Source organism: Dermochelys coriacea, chromosome 4 (genome assembly GCF_009764565.3).
Source record: "Dermochelys coriacea isolate rDerCor1 chromosome 4, rDerCor1.pri.v4, whole genome shotgun sequence".
Lineage (NCBI taxonomy): Eukaryota > Metazoa > Chordata > Testudines > Dermochelyidae > Dermochelys > Dermochelys coriacea.
The window spans coordinates 35146640-35164416 of NC_050071.1; the positions used below are offsets into that span (position 1 = coordinate 35146640).

At 40.1% G+C, this 17777-nt stretch overlaps 1 long non-coding RNA gene across 1 annotated transcript in view; it reads left to right on the top strand.

The window, feature by feature from the left end:
• The window catches only part of LOC122459995, a 69531-nt gene that overhangs the window by 39541 nt on the left and 12213 nt on the right, over positions 1 to 17777 (top strand). The gene's annotated exons all lie outside the window — the stretch shown is intronic.

Here is a 17777-nt window from a genome sequence, read left to right on the forward strand (position 1 = left end):
GCTACACAGATCTCTTCCTCAGGTCTGGATAAAGGTCACTTCTTTGGGTTTGTTGGCTTTTGGCAGGTTTATCTGCTGCCCCCCAGTAAAAGAGACTATTTTTATCATGTCAAACCTGGGAGTACACATGTGGAAAGTCTAAGCGTGGTAGGTAGCTCATGTGTGTGGAGAGAGTATTTTGTATCTTCAGGTTGAGGAGCAACGTCATGTGGGATTGTAGATCAGTGAATACACAGTTCCGTTGGGCAGGGCTGTATTTCCTTCTGCTGGCTCAAGGCAGAGAAAGCCCATCAACTAGAATGGATAATCCATTATGTTGTAGTCTATTTAGTTCAAGGAGCCAATCTGTTATGTTGTGCTTGAGACAAAAGTCTTAACTAGCTTGAGCAAGTTAGTTATATGCTACATAAATGCTATGTACTATTTATTTATTTTAATGATATTGCAAGGACACAAGGAAGTTTGTGGAAAGATAAGGCACTTGGGTAGTTAAACAGAATTTTGTGCAGTCAAAGGGAATAAGAACATAGAAACAGTTGAAGGAAGTAGTAAGAGGGAACACAAGATTTGTTGAGAGACAGAAAGGAACATAACCTTTTGATTCTACTTCTATTCAAGGCAATGGGAGAAGTGCCACTGATTTCAGTAGTGCAGAATCAGGCTTCAAACACACCTAATATTCTGATGGTAGAGAATCAGAAGTAGGTTTGAAACCTATGACTACAACAGATTTTGAATCCGGTCAAAAGCGTGTACTTTACGTTATGAGGTGAAAGTTGAGCACGTGTGGATGGAAAAGGTTTAATTATGTATGATCACTGTCTGAGAAGGCAATTTTGAATTTAATTGATGTTTCAGTAGTTAAGTAATCACCTAGATTTCTAACTTTAAAATGTATTTTTGGTTGAACTGTCTCCGACAGCATAGCACTTGACTTCTTTATAATTCCATGCAAAAAATGTTGAAAGAACATTATGAATTAAGTGAACTCCATCCATTCTGTGCACTGAATAAGGCAGGGGTCCCATGGGAAAAAAGTAGTATGTGATCATGTAATTAAAGATTGTTTCAGAATGCATATGCACGAAGGGGCTGAATTAAGGATGCACAGACAACCTTAAATTTTGACACTAACTTTTGAGTGATTGACTTTGCAACCTTAAAATTCTTTTAACTTCGTTTTTTACAACGTAATTTCCTAGTTTTTAGAAAAAGCAAACTGAAAATCAGAAATCCCATCATATTGACACCTACATAAATCATCAGCAAGTTTGCAAAGACTTTGCAAAGTTTGCAAAGGTCACACAAAGACCTCTGCCAATGGAGCTAACAGAGTAACTGACAGCAGTAGCATGTTGTCATCTTCTCTGAGGCTCAGTACTACAGGGGGATGAGGCACATGCTTTGAGAGTGAATTTCACAGGTATTTGCTGATAGCAGAGGAATGGTGAGACTCAGGAATCTTGTGTTGTCTTCTAGGCTTTGGAGGGCATATGCTTTAGTGAGTATTGACTCTTCTTTTTCTTCCCAACAAATGTGACCCCTTTTACCTCATACCCTCCAACTCATCCTTGTGTCTGTTCAGTCTCTTCTCTACCTTGGCTCCTCATCCCAGACCTATTCTCCTCACTTAACCCAATCTCTATGCCTCAAGTTTACCATCCAAGTCCTAGCAAGTCTTTCCCCTCAGGACTTTCCATTTCAGTCTCTCCCACATTCCCAGTGTCCTTGCTCAGCCAGTCCCAGATCCACCCTCCCAGCTCCTGATTTGATCTGAAAATTTCAGCACAAATGGTTAAAGTTTGGCAAAGTTATAAGCAACTGAAAACGGGGTCTTATAATGGGAAGTGTCGGGCAACCTTACTAATAAGCAGAGCTATCTGCCCCCATCTATTTTTTGGCAAATAAAGAAGGACCCATAGTTCTAAATTGTTACCAAAATTACCTTCCCAGAATTTTGTGATGAGATTGGCATTTACTTCTATTGAATTTATACCTCCTTGATGAGTTCTAACATCCTCTAGCTCAGATCATGCAGCCAGACTCTTACGCACATGCAGAGCCCCATTGAAATAAATGGGCCTTTGTGTGGGTCCACCTGGATACATATTGCAAGGTCAGTGTGTCTATCAAATGCATTAATTTAAACTTTGCAAACACTATTATACATATTTTTCTTTTGCTTTCTGTAATTTTTATGTATTTGTGCTTTCTATTTGGATTATTAAAACATTCATTTACTGTACTTTAGATAAACAACAAATTCAAGAGAAACATGGTATAAGTGGCAATTAAAATTATTAACTGAGGTGTGTTTTATAGTTTAACTACTCTAATGTTCTCCCTACACACAAATTATACACTTTTTCATTATACTTTAATGAGAAATATGTGAACACATTGGAAAAGGTCTTGCCTGGTTTTGTTTTTTTATCTGAGCCGTATTTAATCTTAATCCACCCATGTAAAGCAGAATATAGCTTAACCAGAGAAGTCTTTTCCCAGAGCAGAAAATGTTGTTTGGAGACCAAAGGCCCAATTTTGGCCTCATGCATGCAGAACTGCACTAGCTTCAGTGGAGTTACTTACTTAAGTGTTAGTGAGATTATACTCAGGCCCCTGAAATTCAGAGAACCAGAGGTTTAAAGACTGGTGTAACTGTAACAGTTTCCTTTAAACTAAGAGAGGGTATTATTTATTAAACTTGTAGTTTTATGTCATTTTCATGAACCGCCGAATCTAGGCCTGTCTAGTCAGTGGCCTAGTCTCTTTCAGAAAACTGTTTGTTTAATGTATAGTTAACAATAGGTATCATTCTTACACCCAAACTGTGTTAAATTATCTGCTCCACTAAAAATGTAACAAATTCATAAAATATATTGATACATGTTTTTACCCAAGACCCTTGAATGACCTCACTGAAAGAAAATTTATTTCCCTTTAAAATAGTCTAGAGACAAATGTTAAAAAATAGGTTTATCTAACATAAAACTGTGACACAAATCTACAAATGGGATCAAACTGCTTCTCTCCTGCTACTTTAATCCAGCACCTTGAGAATCAATGTTTCAAGTCAATCCTTCCAGATGAAGTGCTGGTTGAGTTCCAGTGGTTTCCAGCAGCAGGAGTAGGGCTTTCAAAAACAATGGCCCAGATTCGTCAAAGGAATAACTCTTTTGTAAAATGCTGACAAACAAAAGGAATTCTGCCTCCTGATATAGATCCTGCAAAGTGCTGAGTGTCCTTAAATCCTGCTGAAGTCAGAAGCTCAGCAGCCAGCACCCTTGTGGTCATATTCCATTCACCTTACTTATGTGAAACTTCTGTTCACTTCAATGGGAGTTTTCCATGAGTAAAGTGATGATTTGTGTCCTATGTACATCTACGTTCTAATTTAAATTAAATGTTAGTGTTAATTTCAGATTAAGTGCCTTAGTACTGGGGATATTTATTAAAATGAGTAATACAATAGAGAGAGAATAGATAATTATCTTCATCAGTTAAAATTCTAACAGTGCTACTTGCTATCCCTTTTATGAACCCACTTCTAAAAATCCCATATCAGTGATTTCAGAGGTGGGAATAGCTCATCTTTACTCATTAAACTTTTCTCTCTGTCAGCCCCATTGTTGTTTGTTTAAATTAGATAATCTAAGCAGCCCTTTGGAAGCTATGTGATCATCCTCTTTTCTTTCCTAAAGCTTGTACTGATGCATCTTGTTTCAGAGAATGTCTTCCCAGATTGGTTTCTACTGCAAAAGTCACCTGGGAAATAGGCACAGCCACAGAAAAACCACAAGCATCAGTAGCAAAAACTCTTAGATTCTGTCTATGGTAGCCAAAGAGACTCTTGTATGCAGTGTTGTTGTCACCATGTTAGTCCTAGGATATTAGAGAGACAGGATGGGTGAGGTAATATCTTTTATTGCGGCAACAGTCATATTTATGCATTATTCCTTAGAAGACCTTGACTTTAGGATACCACTTTTCATAATCTTTCCAAATGCAACTGAATGCTGAGATAGTGTAGGTCTTTTGCCTTCCCTCCAGAGTAGGACATGATATCCAAGGAAGATTACTTACTTTGGAAACAGGTGTCAGTAAAGATCTATGAGATGCAGAGAAGATCCTGTGGGATGGTCAACAAAGCTATGCTGATTTTTCACCTTCTGAGCATCTGGCCCACTATGTAAGGGCAGGTACTAGGTATCTGTGTAGAGAATTACGTAATGTGGTGTGGTTACATCTTTTATCAGCAACAGTTTGAGCTGAAGTCATTAGTCATGAGAAAGTTATGCAGGTCTACTCAAATGAACACCAATAAAACCTTTATGCCATATGAACCTGTGTTTTGCACATATCGCATGTGCTACAGAAAAACTATTTTAGAAATGTTTCAGAGAATTATGTTTAGGGACTTTTTTTTACATATGTGTAGGTGATATCTGTGATAAATTGCATTAATTGCACACCTCTGACCATCTCAGTTGCATTTGCCTAATATTCCATCTCTAATGGGGATTCCTTTGAATGTTCTAAACTTTAAATTATTATTATAGTCAGAGCTGATAGAGCCAACTATCATTGTCTATGCATCCTTAATTCAGCTCCCTTTGAGTGTATGCATTAGGATACAATCGTTCTTTACATGTACAAGTACTATTTGATCTACTGATGGAAGGTACTATATAAGAGCTAGGTGTTTGTATTATTTTTAATAGTCATTATTATGATGATTTCCACAGAACCTCTGCCTCATTCAGTGCACAGGATGGAACATGATATGGGGATGAATCAGTATTATATATTGAAGAAAACGTATCTGTAGGACCCTTGCTTCACTTGTTGCGGACATTGGAAGGTATTTTTTTGAATAAGGCAAGGGTTTGCAGGAGCAGAAAGGAGAGTCTCAAGGCCGTTAATGTCACCCTACAGAACTGGATTCTGTACCTGCTTCTGCTGCAGAGTTCCTATGTGATACTATAGAAGTCTCTTAAATTAAACTTTTCACAGGTGGCCACTAATGACATGCTCCTTATTTTCTGGGTCCCTGCCTAGAGACCCTCAAGTCTGATTTCCACTAGTGTTGAACACTCAAATGGCAACTGAAGCCAATTTGATCTGTGCTTTGAACATATGAATTGCTTTATTATGCTGTATAGTCTGAAAAATCAGGTCTTAGGCATGTCAACTTGGGTATCCAGACTGAATGGATACTTTTGACATTAATGTTTCAGTGCTTCAGTTCCCCATATGTAAAACAAGAATAATACAACTCCCTCACCTCCCAGGGTTATTGTGAAGATAAATTCATCAATATTTGTGAAGCCCTTAGATGCTATAGTGATGAGCACCATAAAATAGCCCATGAGAAAATTAATAATTCTGGTTTTAGAGCAGGGTTTGTGGTCAAAGTAAAAAAAAATGCAGCCACACATAGAAGTATGAGGCTAAAGGAAAATGTTGAATAGCTGCCCAATCCAGGAATACTATCCATCCTGTGCAATGAATGAAGCAGAGGTTCTGTGAAAAAAATCTTATGACAATAGGATGTCCAAATAAGACAGTATATGCATATCCACAAGGGAGCTGAATTAAGGTATCTGAAGCAACCTTAATGCTAGCATTTATAAATTTTTGGGTGCTTGACCATGACTTTGCAACCTTAACAATATTTTAATGTAGTTTTTTGTGTGTATTATAGCTATATAGAATTGTTTTTATTTCCTATTGCATAAAAGGAGTGTAGTGTAGGGGGAAAAATACAAAGTCCCATCAGCTGAGATGGAAGTTGATCTGGAAAGTTGGTAGGATATTTGGTTCTCATTTTGTAGTATGCAATTCAGTTTCATTGACTAATACAATCTTTTTGGGGCAGGGAAGTGAAATTGTGCCAATTTGTGTTAGTTGCAAGGTTTAAACCGAGACACTGGTCTTTAAATAAGTAGATTCTAACATTTTTAACACTTTCTGCCAAAATGTTCTAATTTTGAGTCAGTGGTTTAGCATAATACATGTTGGTAGCTTAGTTCAGAAAATACTTTGAGCAGAAAATTTCATAGAATCATGGAAATATAAAGCTGGAAGTGACCTCAAGAAATTAAGTCAAGCCCTCCTGTGCTGAAACAGGACAAGTAAACCTAGTCCATCCCTGACAAGTGTTTGTCCAACCTGTTTTTAAATACCTCCCTTGGAAGCCTATTCCAGAATTTAACTATCCTTATAGTTAGAAAGTTTTTTCCTATCATCTAACCTAAATCTCTCTTGCTGTAGATTAAACCCATTACTACTTCTGCTATCTTCAGTGGACATGGAGAACAATGGACCAAGTCCTCTTTATAACAGCTCTTATTTGAAGACTATTATTAACTCCCCCCTCGGTCTTCCTTTCTCAAGGCAAAACACGCCCAATTTTTTAACCCTTTTCTGAAAGGCCAGGTTTTCTAAAGCTAAACAATAAAGCATTGTTTTCCATAGCTGCTTCATAAACCTTTCTTATTGCATGTCCTAATTAATCAGTTGTCATAAGAGTAATAGGTGATTTGTCTTCTAATTACTAATGGCACAACCAATGCACACACTATACATAAAAAGAAAAGGAGTACTTGTGGCACCTTAGACTAACAAATTTATTAGAGCATAAGCTTTCGTGAGCTACCGCTCACTGATGAAGTGAGCTGTAGCTCACGAAAGCTTATGCTCTAATAAATTTGTTAGTCTATAAGGTGCCACAAGTACTCCTTTTCTTTTTACGGATACAGACTAACACGGCTGCTACTTTGAAACCTGTCACACTATACAGTGGCAGCATGAGTTACTTTTCATACTTGGAGTACGATTTGGTGCAATTTCCTCATGATCTCTTGTATAATATCTCAGTAATACAAGCTTATAGTTTCCATTGCAATGAAGACTCACCCATTTGGTGAGTTATGCATGTCACAAAGTTCCAGGAGAATAATCTCATCTTGGTATATTAAATTGGATATACCATCGTATTATAAACCCTTTTGCCTAGTTCTTGGCCGTGGTGATTTGAGAGATATCAGAATTTCCTATTCTCTCAATTAAATCCATTTTCAAAAGTAGTAATATATCTCAAATTGAAAAATGTTAAGGGGGGGGATGTTCAATTTAATAGGATGCTTTAGCAGGGATATTGGGATCTAACATTGTGAGTTTACTATGCTAAGGTTTTAACTAACATTCAAATCTAGAAAGAAGTATTGCTGATTTTCTTATATGTTAGCATTAGCACCGTGAAATTGGCTTATTGAGCTAACTGAGCCTCAAATCACAATTTTACAATACTTCTACCGTAAGCATTCAAGGGTAGGATGCAGTGCCAAGAGGATGAGGATCTTCCCCTCTTTCTATTACATTTTTTCACTCACTATATTATTTTGCATGAAATGTTGCATCAGGTGTTTGCTTTAGAACAACAGCCTTAAAAGGACACAACATGTTCAAAACCCTGTATATTTATAACAACAACAAGAAGCCTTTACTTGTGTTATAAATAACACCTAAGCTGGGAAGCAGACTCGTCAGTTTCACTGTTGATTTTTAGATCAATTTCACTGGCACACTACAATCTTAGGCCCATATCTTTCAAACACTGAAACACTTTGAGTAACATTACACATGTGAGTAGTCCCAATAAAGTAAATAGGAGCATTTATGTGAAAAATGTTATATTCAATTCAGTAGGACTGAGTAGCATGTAAAGTGTTTATAGGATCAAGGTCTTTTGGTGCCAAACAATCAGCTTGATTCAAAGCCCCCTGAAATCTACAGAGGGATTCCCAATGAATCATGACTATTGCAGGGAAATATATATTTGGTTTCTCTCTCTCTTTTTTTTTTAATTAACGCTATTTCCAATGGATTTTTAAATTTTATTTAATGGAAACCATTATGCTTATCTTTTTAATAAAATCTAAATAAAGGGCTAAATTTGACCTGGTGCTTAAGGTCTTGTTAACTAAACAATCAATACTATACAGTAGTGTCATAAGAGGCAGCATCAGAAGCAAAATAAATAAAATAAAATAAATTCCAGTTTAAATAAATGGTTTTTCTCTTTGATGAAAGTTTCAGTTTTTGTAAATGTAAAAATATGCATCTAATTACAGATAAAGCCAATCCGTTAATATCTTGTAAGGCTAAAGGTCATCAGGGCTAGCATAAGCAATTAGCTCAGTTGCTACTGTGGTGTTATACCTGCATATTGCTGGACTGTAGCCCTATTCCCTGGGCTGATTGCCCTCTGTCCTATTGCTTCAAGTAATGTAAATTGTGTCTTGTCCCTAGGTAATCGAGATCAGTGTTGTCTTGTCTGTCCACTCACTGCTGATGCCTTCTCTATGCTACGATAATGGTTTTGGTGGGCAATCAGGGAAGATGGCTTCTTGAGTCATCTCTCATAATAGATTGTCCTCCTCAGGCAAAATTGAATAACCCCCGACATGGCCTGGAGGCAAGCAATACGAATTCAATAAGTCTGCAGGGTCAATGTCCTGTCATTTTTGGCAAGCAAGTAATTATTCTACACTAACATTCAGGAGCAGGAAACTGCTGGAGACACCTTCATCCTTATACCCAGAATTGTCATCTTAATAGGACATTCCTCTAATAAGAAGTGATTCCATCTTCTTCCAATGCCCTTTGCCATCGGTTCCACTCTTTTTTTATATGGTTTATACTTTTTTATATATGTTTTATGTATGTATTTTGTAGAGGTTTTTACCAGCAGCCTCTGTGGGAAAGTTTAACAACTTCACTGCCCGTTTAATATTTTCCACTTTTATGGGTTACAGTTGTGCTGTCTATTTGTTTTTACTGATTTGTGAAAGATTTATTATAAACCAAATACAGCTGTTCTCCCCTTTTGTACACTGAAACTATTTTGGCAAACCTATTTTCCACTACGAAAATACATTTTAAATTGCTTCCCTCACCCAGTTTTCCAAGTGTGATCATCCAGTTGTTGTTTAGTGGTGCAGAATAGGTGCCAGGGTGGTTGTAGGCTCACTTAGGGAAAAGAAAATGCATATTCTTCAAAAATAAACAGCATAGGAAAGAAGAAATGGGTTCCCTCCCCCATTTTTGGTGGGATTTAATATTATGTGCAGATCACAAGATGAATGAATTAGATTATAAAAAATCTTATCTGTAAATTCAAACCATTTGCATGTCTGCTTTTGCATTTACATTTATGAATCATATATGTTTAATTTCATTGCCAAATCTTTACCTTAGACTAATATTATTATTAACCTTTTAATATACTTAAACATTTTTTTCTACAGAACTTAAAATAGACCTATGCTTACTTTAAAAGGGCACACATTTCACTACATCAGTTTCCACTGAAGAAATTTGGACCAGTGCAGTGCTTTGTCATTTTTGAAAGGAATATTAACTTATAAATTCTTCAAGCAAGTATACTTTACTGCAGATTAAAGTAATCCTTTCCCCAATTTTAGGCTGGAAAAGGTGGTTGTTTAAAAAACAAGAGACAAAAAAAATCTTCATAAATCTTTGAATACAGTTGCTTCAGTCTAAGTTGTTTGGTGTTTTTTCTATCTTTGTAGAATGAAATGTTTTCTACTGCATGGAAATTATTGCCTTATTCATTGAAAGAAACCTTTATCTCCTCCCTCTTGAGATCAGTGCACAGAGAGTAATGAAGAGCCTCATATAAGAGCAGAATAAGCACTTTCTGTGACTGATTGACGATTGATTATTGTTGGGATGTCTCCCCACGGTCTCTCATCACTATGCTTTTTTGACAACCAGTCTCCCTTCTCAACATGAAAAAGGTGTTTTGATCTGCATCAATTTTGTTCGTTAACTATGACAAAACTTGTACCAATACTGCTCGTGTTCAGCTGTCAATGTTGATTTAGGTCCCAAGTATTAGAAAATCCCATCTTAATATACCCAGTTCTTTGTGAAATATATTCCATTATTGGAGATGCTTAACAGCTTGTATTTTTAAATGATTTCCCCCCTTTCTTCTGTGCATTTAAAATGCCATTTATAATACAGCCTCGGCATAATTTAATTTAACCAATGGAACTTTCTCCTCATTACTGTGTTGACAGCTCACTGTAAAATTAATCTCCACTTGTGCTTTAGCCAGTTAAATTGCCTAATATATACTGCTTCAGCGTTTGGCTTTTGAGACTTTTTTTAAATAGTACAAAGTTACCTGTACTAATACTCCTGCCAAACTCACAAAATTCTTGGTTGTTGTACTGAAAATTTACAAACTGTTCAGATTTTAACTGGGAAAATGTTGTGGATTTTGTTTTCTTTTTTGTTATTTCATTGCAAAAGAGGAATTATTTTCCATAGAACATCTGAACTATTAGGAGACATAATGAAACTGATGGAAACCAAACAAAGGAATCAGTCAAAACTGGTACAAGGGCTCCTTTACATGCAGCTCCTTGTGTGTATCTTGGACCTTGCAGTAGGAAGTACGTAAGAGTTATTGATTTTTAGGAAGAACTTCTCATTGATTTCAACTTCTCCTCAAAAACTTAAAAAGTCCCTCAGAAAAAAGAGAAACCTTACTGGAAGTATACACATGCAAAACTGCTATAAGCCTGATATCATCTACAGATACAAAAACTGATCACTCTTTGAATTTACACTAGGTCTCATAAAGTGTGTTTTGAAGTACTTTCATGGTACCAAATAATTTATATAAATGAACCAGATCTTCATCTGGTGACTTCAATGGGAGTATACCAACTGAGGAGCTGGCCCAGTGTCACTGTCTCCATATTGAGATGTTCCTCATCTTATGTATATGTGTGAATATATGTAGTGTAATGTATCTCCACACTGCTTTTTCTCCATAATCTTTAATTATACTTTTTTAAATTACATGTTTGAGAGAGTGAAAACTGAGGCTGATTTGAATGTTGTAAAATATATGGTTATGGTATCCAGCATTTATAAATTGGTATTTAGCTTATTTTTCCTAGACTTTTGTGCTTGCATTCTGTTTTCTCTCAGGTGTATTGAATACATATATGTATGTACCATATATTTTTACTAGTCCTCTAAAAATATTGAGTATAGTCTTGTTTAGAAAAGGAACAAAAAGAGCCTGATCCTGAAAACCCCTCGTCATGGGGTGTACCACTCAGTGCTGGTATGGTGGCCTCTCCTGGTCACTCTGGGGATTAGCTCTTGAGGTCAACACCCCTTCCCGCGGTTTGCACACCATCACCCTCTCAGATCTGCAGCTCCTTTCTCATCCCAGGAACCACAGTGTTCTCTTTGTGGCTCAGCCCTCTGGCTAGGTCACTGTGTTTTCCCCCACTTCTGGGGTACAGTCCTTCGATTCACTGTCACTCCCACAATGAACCAGACAGTCTTCCTATTCACTGGCCCACTGGTCTGTGCCATGCTCTTGGTGGCTGGTAGGGGAACCCAGGCGCACCAGCTACTCTGGGTTCCAGTCCAGGAACCCTCAACCCAGCAGTTCTGGGTTTTCCTCTACCAGCCCTCCATTGCTCCTTCCCTCAAGTCATGGTTTCCTGCTTTGCTCTGGGTGTACAGCTCCAAATCATCCTTCCTCTTCCCAGGGAGTGACTACCCTCCCAGGAGAAACCCCTGTCTGTTGCTAGCTTCCTGGTTTTATAACTTCCTGTTCCTGCACAGCTGAACCTGCTTGCAGTCAATTCCCTGCTCCCTGGCTCTTCCTCCAGAAGCTGCACCTGGAGGAAATAGGCCTACCTGGTCAGTCCAGTGTGGGGTGATCATGCTATCACATCCTTATTCACAGTTATAGCCTTTACCCATGTGAGCTGTCCCATTAATTAATCAGTTTGTCTGTACCATGGTATAGCCTTCACCTATGTGAGTTGTCATATTGATTGATTTTATGCTTGTACCAGGATTTGAAAGTGTACAAGGCTAAATATTGTTCATTTATTTATTAATTTACCTGAAGTGATTACTCATGTAAGGAAAGGTTTGCAGGGTCCTACATTTCTTCAAACAAATAAAAAGCCCCAATGATTTTTAGGACAAAATAATACATTTAGAGGAATAGATTTCTTTTTCTTGTGTGTGGGTTTTTTTTAAAATAGGTGAATGGGTTGTACAAAGTACTAAATGTCACATGAGATATTGGCAAGTGTTTCTAACTTAAGTCATATCATAAATGTCATTGGATAGCAGAAAAATCTCTTTTATTGAATGGGAGAGTAAAGAAAGTAGTCTTGTAAAAACTACACTTTATCATTTGTTGGCACAGATGTTCAAGGTCCCCTTTCACTCTCCCAGCTTCCTTTACTTATTACAGCTTTTATTTTGTCCAAACTTTCTGGTGTTTCTTAAATGTATATTTGTACATCAACTGTTAAAGCCCATTGAATTGTTTGGGTTTCCTTTTATTTGTCATGTTAAAACTACTGTGAAGCGTTGTTTTAAGCACAAGACTGATACATTTCTGGAATTCTGGTGTCGTGTCGTGTTTAAAGCCTGCCCATATTTGTCTGTCTCTTTTTTTTTTTAACCTTGTAAAATGACAAATTCTGCATCGATCTCACCAACAGAATAAAATACCTTTAAAATAATTCATGCCTCTGAAAATAATAGTATTGTAAGGGTGAATTCAACAGCCAAAAGAACCTTTCAGCTTAAGGTCTGATCCTGCAAGATGGGAGATCCTGTGAGAGAAAGAAAATACAAAGGAGCCCTTAGATATTGTGGTAATACGATCCAATTCAAGAAATTTGAGATACTGAGTATCTTCAATTCCTCGTCTCTTGAACTGGGGTTGAAGTTCTTTAGAACCTTGAAGTCTGAGCTCATAAGGGGCACTGAGCACCTTTATAGAATTTCTTAAAGCCAAAATGTCATCTGCAGCCCATGCTTTGTGTGGGCACAGAGGACATATACAATTATTAACTATTCAGAGAACACTGCAATACCCATGTACAGCTCTGAATTTCCTTGCTTAAGGGAGTATAGTTCATCATAGACCTTGAGCTGACTATGAGATTTACATCACAAAGGGATGAAAAGTATTAGGGTATGTCTACACTATGAAATTAGGTCAAATTTATAGAAGTTGGTTTTGTAGAAAGTGTTTTTATACAGTTGAGTGTGCGTGTCCCCATACAAATGTTCTAAGTCCATGTAGTCGGCGGACTGTGTCCACAGTACTGAGGCAACAGTTGACTTCCGGAGCTTTGCACTGTGGGAAGCTATCCCACCGTTCCCGCAGTCTCCACCACCCATTTGAATTCTGGGTAGAAATCCCAGTGCTTGATGGGGCTAAAACATTGTTGCGGATGGTTCTGGGTACATATTGTCAGGCCCCGTTCTCTCCCTCCCTCCCTCCCTCCATAAAAGCAAGGGCAGACAATCGTTTTGTGCCTTTTTTCTTGAGTTACCTGTGCAGACGCCATACCACAGCAAGCATGGAGCCCACTCAGCTAACAGTCACCGTATATCTCCTGGGTGCTGGCAGACATGGCACTGCATTGCAACACAACAGCAGTTTACTGCCTTTTGGCGCAGTCCTGGGCGCTCTTTTAACCGGGTGCCTGGGCAAACATGGGAGTGACTCAGCCAGGTCATTTCCCTTGTTTCATCTCATGGCGATTGAGTCCTACCGGCAGTGCATTGTCTTTTAATCTGCAGCCAGCAGAAGATGATGGCCAGCAGTCATACTGCACTGTCTTCTGCCGAGCACCCAGGAGGTGACGATGGCTAGTGGTCATACTGTACAGTCTGCTGCCAGTAAGATGTATAAAGATAAAGTGGCTCAAAACAAGAAATAGATCAGATTTGTTTTGTAGTCATTTTCTTCTCCCTCCCTCTGTGAAATCAACGACCTGCTAAACCCAGTTTTGAGTTCTATCCTTGAGGCGGCCATTCAGTTTCTCACAAAGCCACCCCCTTTGTTTTTAATTCAGTGTAATCCCTGTAAGCCATATCATCAGTCACCCCTCCCTCTGTCAGGGCAACAGCAGACAATTGTTCCGCGCCTTTTTTTCTGTTCAGACGCCATACCACGGCAAGCATGGAGCCCACTCAGATCACTTTGGCAATTAGGAGTACATTAAACACCACACGCATTATCCAGTAGTATATGCAGCACCAGAACCTGGCAAAGCAATACCGGGCAAGTAGGCGATGTCAGCGTGGTTACGAGAGTGATGAGGACATGGACATAGTGACTTCTCTCAAAACATGTGCCCTGGCAATGTGGGCATCATGGTACTAATGGGGCAGGCTCATGCAGTGGAATGCCCATTCTGGGCTCGAGAAACAAGCACAGACTGGTGGGACCGCATAGCGTTGCAGGTCTGGGACAATTCCCAGTGACTGCAAAACTTTTGCATGCGTAAGGGCACTTTCATGGAACTTTGGTTTACTTTGCCCTGCCCTGTGGTGCAAGAATACCAAGATGAGAGCAGCCCTCACAGTTGAGAAGCGAGTGGCAATAACCCTGTGGAAGCTTGCAACACCAGACAGCTACCGGTCAGTCAGGAATCAATTTGGAGTGGGCAAATCTACTGTGGGGGCTGCTGTGATGCAAGTAGCCAACGCAATCAAAGATCTGCTGATATCAAGGGTAATGGCTCTGGGAAACGTGCAGGTCATAGTGTATAGCTTTGCTGCAATGGGATTCCCTAACTGTGGTGGGGCTATAGATGGAACCCATATCCCTATCTTGGCACCGGACCACCAAGCCAGCAAGTACATAAACCACAAGGGGTACTTTTCAATAGTGCTGCAAGCACTGGTGGATCACAAGGGGTGTTTCACCAACATCAACGTGGGATGGCCGGGAAAGAGACGTGACGCTCACATCTTCAGGAACTCTGGTCTGTTCCAAAAGCTTCAGGAAGGGACTTTCTTCCCAGACCAGAAAATAACTGTTGGATGTTGAAATGCCTATAATTATCCTTGGGGACCCAGCCTACCCCTTAATGTCATGGCTCATGAAGCCATACATAGGCAGCCGGGAGAGTAGGCAGGAGCTGTTGAACTACAGTCTGAGCAAGTGCAGAATGGTGGTAGAATGTGCATTTGGATGTTTAAAAGTGCGCTGGCGCAGTTTACTGACTCGGCTAGACCTCAGCAAAACCAATATTCCCACTGTTATTACTGCTTGCTGTGCGCTCCACAATATCTGTGAGAGTAAGGGGGAGACGTTTATGGCGGGTTGAGGCAAATTGCCTGGCTGCTGGTTAAGCACAGCCAGAAACCAGGGCGGTTAGAAGAGCACAGGAGGGTGCGGTGCACATCAGAGAAGCTTTGAAAACCATGACTGGCCAGGCTACGGTGTGAAAGTTCTGTTGGTTTCTCCTTGATGAAACCTCCCGCCCCTTGGTTCACTCGACTTCCCTGTAAGCTAACCACCCTCCCCACCTCCCTTCAATCATCGCTTGCAGAGGCCATAAAATCATTGTTGCTTCACATTCATGCATTCTTTATTAATTCATCACACAAATAGGGGGATAATTACCAAGGTTACCCAGGAGGGGTGGTGGAGGAGGGACAAGGCGACACAGCACTTCAAAAGTTTAAAACTTACTGAATGCCAGCCTTCTGTTACTTGGGCAATCCTTTGGGGTGGAGTGGCTGGGTGTCCGGAGGCCCCCCACCACATTCTTGGGCGTGTGGGTGAGGAGGCTATGGTACTTGGGGAGGAGGGTGGTTGGTTACACAGGGGTTGTAGCGTCAGTCTGTGCTCCTGCTGCCTTTCCTGCAGCTCAACCATATGCTGGAGCATATTAGTTTGATCCTCCAGCAGCCTCAGCATTGAATCCTGCCTCCTCTCATCACGCTGCCACCACTTTTCAGCTTCAGCCCTCTCTTCAGCCCGCCACCTCTCCTCCCGGTCATTTTGTACTTTCCTGCATTCTGACATTGTCTGCCTCCACGCATTCGTCTGTGCTCTGTCAGTGTGGGAGGACAGCATGAGCTCAGAGAATATTTCATCATGAGTGTGGTTTTTTTTTTTTTTTTTTTTAAACCTTCTAATCTTCACTAGCCTCTGGGAAGGAGAAGATCCTGTGATCCTTGAAACACATGCAGCTGGTGCAGGAAAAAAAAAGGGACAGTGGTATTTAAAAAGACACATTTTATAGAACAACGGGTACACTCTTTCACGGCAAACCTTGCTGTTAACATTAAATACATAGCACATGTGTTTTCGTTACAAGGTCGCATTTTGCCTCCCCCCACCGCGTGGCTAACAGCGGGGAACATTGCAATGCTTTGTTCTACAATGATTTCTGAGTACATGCTACTGGCCTGGAGTGGTAAAGTGTCCTACCATGGTGGATGGAATAAGGCTGCCTTCCCCAGAAACCTTTTTGCAAAGGCTTTGGGAGTATATCCAGGAGAGCCATGAATGCCAGGGCAAATTAATCATTAAACATGCTGGCTTTTAAATCTTGTATAGTATTTTAAAAGGTACACTCACCAGAGGTCCCTTTTCTACCTGGCGGGTACAGGAGGCAGCCTTGGGTGGGTTCAGGGGACACTGGTTCCAGGTCCAGGGTGAGAGACAGTTCCTGGCTGTCGGGTAAAACCGTTTTTTCCACTTGTTTGCTGTGAGCTATCTACAACCTAATTATCATCTTCCTCATCCCCAAAACCTGCTTCCGTGTTGCCTCATCTCTATTGAAGGAGTCAAACAACACGGCTGGGGTAGTGGTGGCTGAACTCCCTAAAATGGCATGCAGCTCATCATAAAAGTGGCATGGTTGGGGCTCTGACCCGGAGCGGCCATTCACTTCTCTGGTTTTCTGGTAGGCTTGCCTCAGCTCCTTAAGTTTCACACGGCACTGCTTTGGGTCCCTGTTATGGCCTCTGTCCTTCATGCCCTGGGAGATTTTCACAAATGTTTTGGCATTTCGAAAACTGGAACATAATTCTGATAGCACGGATTCCTCTCCCCATACACCGATCAGATCCCGTACCTCCCGTTCGGTCCAGGCTGGAGCTCTTTTGCGATTCTGGGACTCCATCATGGTCACTTCTGCTGATGAGCTCTGCATGGTCACCTGCAGCTTGCCACACTGGCCAAACAGGAAATTGAAATTCAGAAGTTCGCGGGCCTTTTCCAGTCTACCTGGTCAGTGCATCTGAGTTGAGAGTGCTGTCCAGAGCAGTCACAATGGAGCACTCTGGGATAGCTCCCGGAGGCCAATACCATCTAATTTTGTCCACAGTACCCAAAATTCAACCCAGCAAAACCGATTTCAGCGCTAATCCCCTTGTTGGGGGTGGAGTAAAGAAATCAATTTTAAGAGCCCTTTAAGTTTGAAAAAAAGGGCTTCGTCATGTGGACGGGTGCAGGGTTAAATTGATTTAACCCTGCTAAATTCGACCTCAATGCCTAGTGTAGACCAGGGCTTAGCCATTCAGAACAAACTCACCATAGTTCTAAATGCTTACTGGTTAAAGGGTAGTTGGGAGGTCAAGGGCTGGGGGGCAGGAGAGGATGGTCTGGTAATAGTCCTACTGCAGCAGGGACAGGATGCTTGTCTATCTCCAGCACCTTGGAGCTCTGTGGCAACTGCTGCTACTGCTGTCCAGTGGGAATATAGTAAGGAGGCAGTCCTGACTGGCAAGATGTTCTTATTTTTCAATGATTTCTGATTTAAATTTAAAGTGAGTTTCAGTAAAAGGTCTTAGACAGTCATTTGATCCATTGTCAGAGGTCAACCAAACAATTTTTATTCCCAAACCAAACATTTTTGTGTGTGTGGAATAAACGTACCTTC